At 44.8% G+C, this 6,935-nt stretch overlaps 1 protein-coding gene across 4 annotated transcripts in view; it reads left to right on the top strand.

The window, feature by feature from the left end:
* Positions 1-3,176: 3,176 nt before the first annotated feature.
* The window catches only part of LOC139375473 (protein numb homolog), a 107,006-nt gene continuing 103,247 nt past the window's right edge, over positions 3,177-6,935 (top strand). For all 4 annotated transcript variants that reach the window (XM_071117290.1, XM_071117292.1, XM_071117291.1 and 1 more), the window contains exon 1: positions 3,177-3,476. The gene's annotated coding sequence lies outside the window, so the exon portion shown is untranslated. The remainder of the gene's footprint in view (positions 3,477-6,935) is intronic.

The following is a 6,935-nucleotide window of genomic DNA, read 5'->3' as shown; positions in this document are numbered from 1 at the left end:
ATCTGCTGTTCGAAAACTAACAATAAGGGCCATCCCACCACTATTATGGTAAACAGCTGAGGGATCCGGCTGTAGGAATAAAACCATTCTTAACTTAATTAACAGAGCTGTGGATACAAGGACTGACCATCCATGATATCTCAGTTATAGTTGTAACCATGTTTTGAGGCTATGCAGTGTTTGTTTACATTTACATTGTTTACAAACAAAGGAGTAAATCAAACTTATATTTGGGGTTCTGAGGCTCAGCTAATGAGACTAAGTTATATTCTTCAATAATCAATGGGTACAGTATATATCGTTAACTTAAAAGTCCAAAAACTGATGTAGCAATCGCAGATTTCCCCTTGAAAGGAGTCAGTTCTCATCAGAATGAATGGGGGCTAGGGGGAGCCACAGGACAGAATGGATACATCAGGGAAGGAACCACAACAAAGGGTCCACAGTTGTACTCTCCCTCTTCTTCTGGACTTAGTATCATTTTAGCCCAAGACCAAGGACTGACATGCTGTTGTTGTTGACCATGCACACGCAGTGCTGTTCAGAATCAAACGCTGTTGAAATACAGTTCAGAAATCCCAAAACTACAATATATTGAATAGGACTGTGTCTGAATGGGACAGTAAGAGCAACCCGTTAGGAGATGGATGAATGGCTGACTAGACAGGAAGTGGAAACTCTGGCTACGTCCTGCTTGCCTTTTGTTGACATTGTTCAGGATCCCCAACCTGTTGATCCAGGTGTTCCTTGTCCATCATGAAGAGATAGTTTGTCCCAAAATGGCACCCTACTTCCCTTACATAGTGCACTCCTTTTTGACCAGAGTAGTGCACTATAACTGGAATAGGCTGGCCTATTGATAGATCCGGAGTTATTGAGGGATATTTGGCTTTATGCTTCCCTGTATTGACAAGTGAATGAATGCATAGGTAAAGGACCCCTCTGTGCTCGTCTCGGTATATCCCAGACCTACGTCGGAACATTGTTACTGTGGGAGACCACCCGTCTGCCTATGGTTATTACACATGTCCTATTCCATTCAGTTAAAACTCAAATTCCCTGACAAGGTGGCAGAGGACTCGTGAGTAGGTCTATGAAGCTTTCATCTATTGAAAATCCTATTGGATACAGATTTGATAGACATTTTTCAAAGTGCACACCACAAAAGTAACCGGTTGTTAAGTCCCTCCCCTTTTCTTCTGTATATCATTTTGTTTTGATTTGAAATCAATCAATCACCTTGAATTTCACTGGAAACTTGCAGAGCATTACCCAATGGATAAGGACAAAAAGAGCTGAAAGAGAGAGTGGAGATGAGATGGTAGTGGAGGTCCCACAGTCTGCACTGAATGCCGTGGATCCCAACACGCTAGCAGTGGAGATGAGATGGTAGTGGAGGTCCCACAGTCTGCACTGTATGCCGTGGATCCCAACACGCTAGCAGTGGAGATGAGATGGTAGTGGAGGTCCCACAGTCTGCACTGAATGCCGTGGATCCCAACACGCTAGCAGTGGAGATGAGATGGTAGTGGAGGTCCCACAGTCTGCACTGAATGCCGTGGATCCCAACACGCTAGCAGTGGAGATGAGATGGTAGTGGAGGTCCCACAGTCTGCACTGAATGCCGTGGATCCCAACACGCTAGCAGTGGAGATGAGATGGTAGTGGAGGTCCCACAGTCTGCACTGTATGCCGTGGATCCCAACACGCTAGCAGTGGAGATGAGATGGTAGTGGAGGTCCCACAGTCTGCACTGAATGCCGTGGATCCCAACACGCTAGCAGTGGAGATGAGATGGTAGTGGAGGTCCCACAGTCTGCACTGAATGCCGTGGATCCCAACACGCTAGCAGTGGAGATGAGATGGTAGTGGAGGTCCCACAGTCTGCACTGAATGCCGTGGATCCCAACACGCTAGCAGTGGAGATGAGATGGTAGTGGAGGTCCCACAGTCTGCACTGAATGCCGTGGATCCCAACACGCTAGCAGTGGAGATGAGATGGTAGTGGAGGTCCCACAGTCTGCACTGAATGCCGTGGATCCCAACACGCTAGCAGTGGAGATGAGATGGTAGTGGAGGTCCCACAGTCTGCACTGAATGCCGTGGATCCCAACACGCTAGCAGTGGAGATGAGATGGTAGTGGAGGTCCCACAGTTTGCACTGAATGCCATGGATCCCAACACGCTAGCAGTGGAGAAGGTGGACTATTTTGCGTTTTATAGCAAGTAATACATTTCACTCGTCAAACTAATGAAACATCTAAGATGCTTGACATCACTGTAAAGGCGGCAAAACGATTTCTGGATCTCCAGGACTTTACAGCCAAAATGTTACAGCGAGTACTGAATGAAGAGGTTCCCCCCTCCCAGGTTCCTGAGTGTTGGGATCTGAATAGACATTTAAATCTGACTGAAGGAGTACAGTTTTTTGTTCGTTTTTGTTTTAAATTTAGGATAGTAGCGTGAATTTGGTTAGTGTTTTTTGTTTTTGTTTTTGGTAATTAGTATGAATTTTTTCATCCAAAACATTTTTTGTTTTGGGGGTATTTTTCACTACCCCGTACAGTAGGTGGTGGCAAAATACACCTTATGAGTGTCGTCTGCCAATAAACCTCAAAGAAGAACAAGAAGCATAGATAAGGACAGGGGCGGTCAGTTACCAGGGGTGGTTGAATCAGGGATTCAGGGAGAGGCAGGTGAAACTAATAGAGTTCTCACAGTATGAGTCATAATACCCATGGAACCTAGCGGTCGAACAGGGAAATGGTCCCAATTGTTATCCACCATTCATTTTTCCCCCATTGGGGATTTTAGAAACACTTAAAATATGGGCTTTGAGATGTTGTGATAACCGTGTAAATCACTCTAGGACAAGGTGACTTTTATCAGTATATTTGCCTGTAATGTTAATTAATTAGCACTTTTGAATCCAAGAGTAAATAGAGCCGACTATATTGATAAAAGTCACCTTGTCCAAGACAGATTTACATGTTATGTCAAAACGTCACCCAGCCTACACTAAACACAGATCTTATTTTAAGTGTTTCTAAAAAAAAAAATCCCAATGGAGAAAAACGATTGGAACCATTTCCTTGTTTGACCGCTATGTTTGATGGGTATTATGACGCCTCCACCGTGGAGCTCTACGAGTTATTCTGCTCTCTGGTAAACGAGAGCACTGTGGAATCCGAGTAGATAGCACAGAGAGTGAAAACAATTTTTTTTTTTCAACCTTAATAAACTTTTAGGTTATGAATTTCTCCCTGACCAAGATGGCTACCATTTTCAACCTATAAACAGAACTTTGAATAGTTTATGACATAGCCGACCCGTATGGTGAAAGTCTTTAGCAGGATAGGCTTCATTTCCAATAAACACTTCACCTGGAATTTACATTTATATCGACCAGCTGAGAGAAAGAAAGATACAAAGGTGATCAAATTTGACTGACTTCTGGATCGGGTCGCTGGTCACAGGTAAGGTGACACGTTATCTATTTTAAAACAAATTCTAATTAATGTTTGTCATTTAATAAATAAAATATGTTTTAGCTGTGGTGTTTCCACAGCTCTCGACGTTGGCTATCCAGCCAATGCTAACTAGCTAGCTAGCTGACAACATTAAGACCCGAATGAACTGTACTGTAGCTGAAACTAATACACTATATGAGCATCAGTCAACGAACTATAAATACATTTAAAAAAAATGTTTACCAGTGAATAAGACACATTTTAAACAGCTTAAGTGTTTTGTTTTGGGTTATTTTTGACGGCTAGCTGCTAGCTAACCAGCTAGCTAACTTTGCTACTGGGTTGACAGCGCTAGCTAGTTGGCTACTGAATATAGCTAACGTTATAACTATTAGGTGGATTCACATCGTTAGACTAATATACCATTTGATTTAAATGATAACTAGTAGAGATAACTAGCTAACGAGGTAGTTTTTAAATGTGAAATGCGTAACGTATGGACTGAAAACCCCACTTCCTTACTGCGTAACGTTAAGTCTCCAAAGCCAGTGGCGACTTAACGTTAACTATTTAGTCAGTTAGTTGGTTGGTTGGTTACTGTTAACTCTCTCAATGAACTAACTAGCTAGACAACTAGCTAACATGCTTGAAGTCTGTTTTACAACCATGGCTGTCTGTTCTTCATGGTTGTGGTTCTGCTTTAACCTAGTTCTGTTAACCCTCCTTAACATCTTTTTTTAACTTTGATTGTCAAATATGTAAGAATGACCATTCTTCGGATGAAACTGAATGTGTGAGTAAAGACCTTGTTCTGACGTGAAATACTGCACGTTTACGCAGATGTCACCTTACATTTCCACTCCTGTGTAGGAACTGACTACTCTGATTCCGATTTTCCAACACCATGATTGATGATCATGACACCCACCTGCCTGGAAGCCAGGTAGGGTTGGCAGGGCGGGCAGAGTGTGAAACTCAACAAGTTGCCTGGCATGTGTAATTTCTCAATTAGTCATCGTCGCATAGATTCTGTGTTGCAATTCCAACAGCTCCTGTTAAATTTAATGATAAAAAAAAAATCTGTCCTCGTTGAGATTCTCAGTGGTATTCCCGTCAAATACAATAGCGGAGAATGTGATCCGACTGACACGGCCACAACACCTCTATCCATCTCCTGACTCACACACCTCCCCCTGAAACATTTCCCACAGAGATTTAGGTTTGTGATGGTGGTGTATCTGCATGACTTACACCAGGAGTCTTGCTAGTAGCAACCACCTTTTCCCTAGTCTGATAGGTACACTGCCTTTTTTCTAGTCTGATAGGTACACCGCCTTTTCCCTAGTCAGATAGGTACACCGCCTTTTCCCTAGTCAGATAGGTACACCGCCTTTTCCCTAGACTGATAGGTACACCGCCTTTTCCCTAGACTGATAGGTACACCGCCTTTTCCCTAGTCTGATAGGTACACTGCCTTTTTTCTAGTCTGATAGGTACACCGCCTTTTCCCTAGTCAGATAGGTACACTGCCTTTTTTCTAGTCTGATAGGTACACTGCCTTTTCCCTAGTCTGATAGGTACACTGCCTTTTTTCTAGTCTGATAGGTACACCGCCTTTTCCCTAGTCAGATAGGTACACCGCCTTTTCCCTAGTCTGATAGGTACACCGCCTTTTCCCTAGTCTGATAGGTACACCGCCTTTTCCCTAGACTGATAGGTACACCGCCTTTTCCCTAGACTGATAGGTACACCGCCTTTTCCCTAGACTGATAGGTACACCGCCTTTTCCCTAGTCTGATAGGTACACCGCCTTTTCCCTAGTCTGATAGGTACACCGCCTTTTCCCTAGTCTGATAGGTACACCGCCTTTTCCCTAGTCTGATAGGTACACCGCCTTTTCCCTAGTCTGATAGGTACACCGCCTTTTCCCTAGTCTGATAGGTACACCGCCTTTTCCCTAGTCTGATAGGTACACCGCCTTTTCCCTAGTCTGATAGGTACACCGCCTTTTCCCTAGTCTGATAGGTACACTGCCTTTTTTCTAGTCTGATAGGTACACCGCCTTTTCCCTAGTCAGATAGGTACACTGCCTTTTTTCTAGTCTGATAGGTACACTGCCTTTTCCCTAGTCTGATAGGTACACTGCCTTTTTTCTAGTCTGATAGGTACACCGCCTTTTCCCTAGTCAGATAGGTACACCGCCTTTTCCCTAGTCTGATAGGTACACCGCCTTTTCCCTAGTCTGATAGGTACACCGCCTTTTCCCTAGACTGATAGGTACACCGCCTTTTCCCTAGACTGATAGGTACACCGCCTTTTCCCTAGTCTGATAGGTACACCGCCTTTTCCCTAGTCTGATAGGTACACCGCCTTTTCCCTAGTCTGATAGGTACACCGCCTTTTCCCTAGTCTGATAGGTACACCGCCTTTTCCCTAGACTGATAGGTACACCGCCTTTTCCCTAGTCTGATAGGTACACCGCCTTTTCCCTAGTCTGATAGGTACACCGCCTTTTCCCTAGACTGATAGGTACACCGCCTTTTCCCTAGACTGATAGGTACACCGCCTTTTCCCTAGACTGATAGGTACACCGCCTTTTCCCTAGACTGATAGGTACACCGCCTTTTCCCTAGTCGGATAGGTACACCGCCTTTTCCCTAGTCTGATAGGTACACCGCCTTTTCCCTAGTCTGATAGGTACACCGCCTTTTCCCTAGTCTGATAGGTACACCGCCTTTTCCCTAGTCTGATAGGTACACCGCCTTTTCCCTAGTCTGATAGGTACACCGCCTTTTCCCTAGTCTGATAGGTACACCGCCTTTTCCCTAGTCTGATAGGTACACCGCCTTTTCCCTAGTCTGATAGGTACACCGCCTTTTCCCTAGTCAGATAGGTACACCGCCTTTTCCCTAGTCTGATAGGTACACCGCCTTTTCCCTAGTCTGATAGGTACACCGCCTTTTCCCTAGACTGATAGGTACACCGCCTTTTCCCTAGACTGATAGGTACACCGCCTTTTCCCTAGACTGATAGGTACACCGCCTTTTCCCTAGACTGATAGGTACACCGCCTTTTCCCTAGTCTGATAGGTACACCGCCTTTTCCCTAGTCTGATAGGTACACCGCCTTTTCCCTAGTCTGATAGGTACACCGCCTTTTCCCTAGACTGATAGGTACACCGCCTTTTCCCTAGACTGATAGGTACACCGCCTTTTCCCTAGTCTGATAGGTACACCGCCTTTTCCCTAGTCTGATAGGTACACCGCCTTTTCCCTAGTCTGATAGGTACACCGCCTTTTCCCTAGTCTGATAGGTACACCGCCTTTTCCCTAGTCGGATAGGTACACTGCCTTTTCCCTAGTCTGATAGGTACACCGCCTTTTCCCTAGTCTGATAGGTACACCGCCTTTTCCCTAGTCTGTTAACCAGTCTTTTTTGCCAAAGACAGGAGTGGAATGTTAGCCG

Source organism: Oncorhynchus clarkii, chromosome 19 (genome assembly GCF_045791955.1).
Source record: "Oncorhynchus clarkii lewisi isolate Uvic-CL-2024 chromosome 19, UVic_Ocla_1.0, whole genome shotgun sequence".
Classification (NCBI taxonomy): Eukaryota; Metazoa; Chordata; class Actinopteri; order Salmoniformes; family Salmonidae; genus Oncorhynchus; species Oncorhynchus clarkii.
This window is presented reverse-complemented; position numbering and strand designations above follow the sequence as displayed.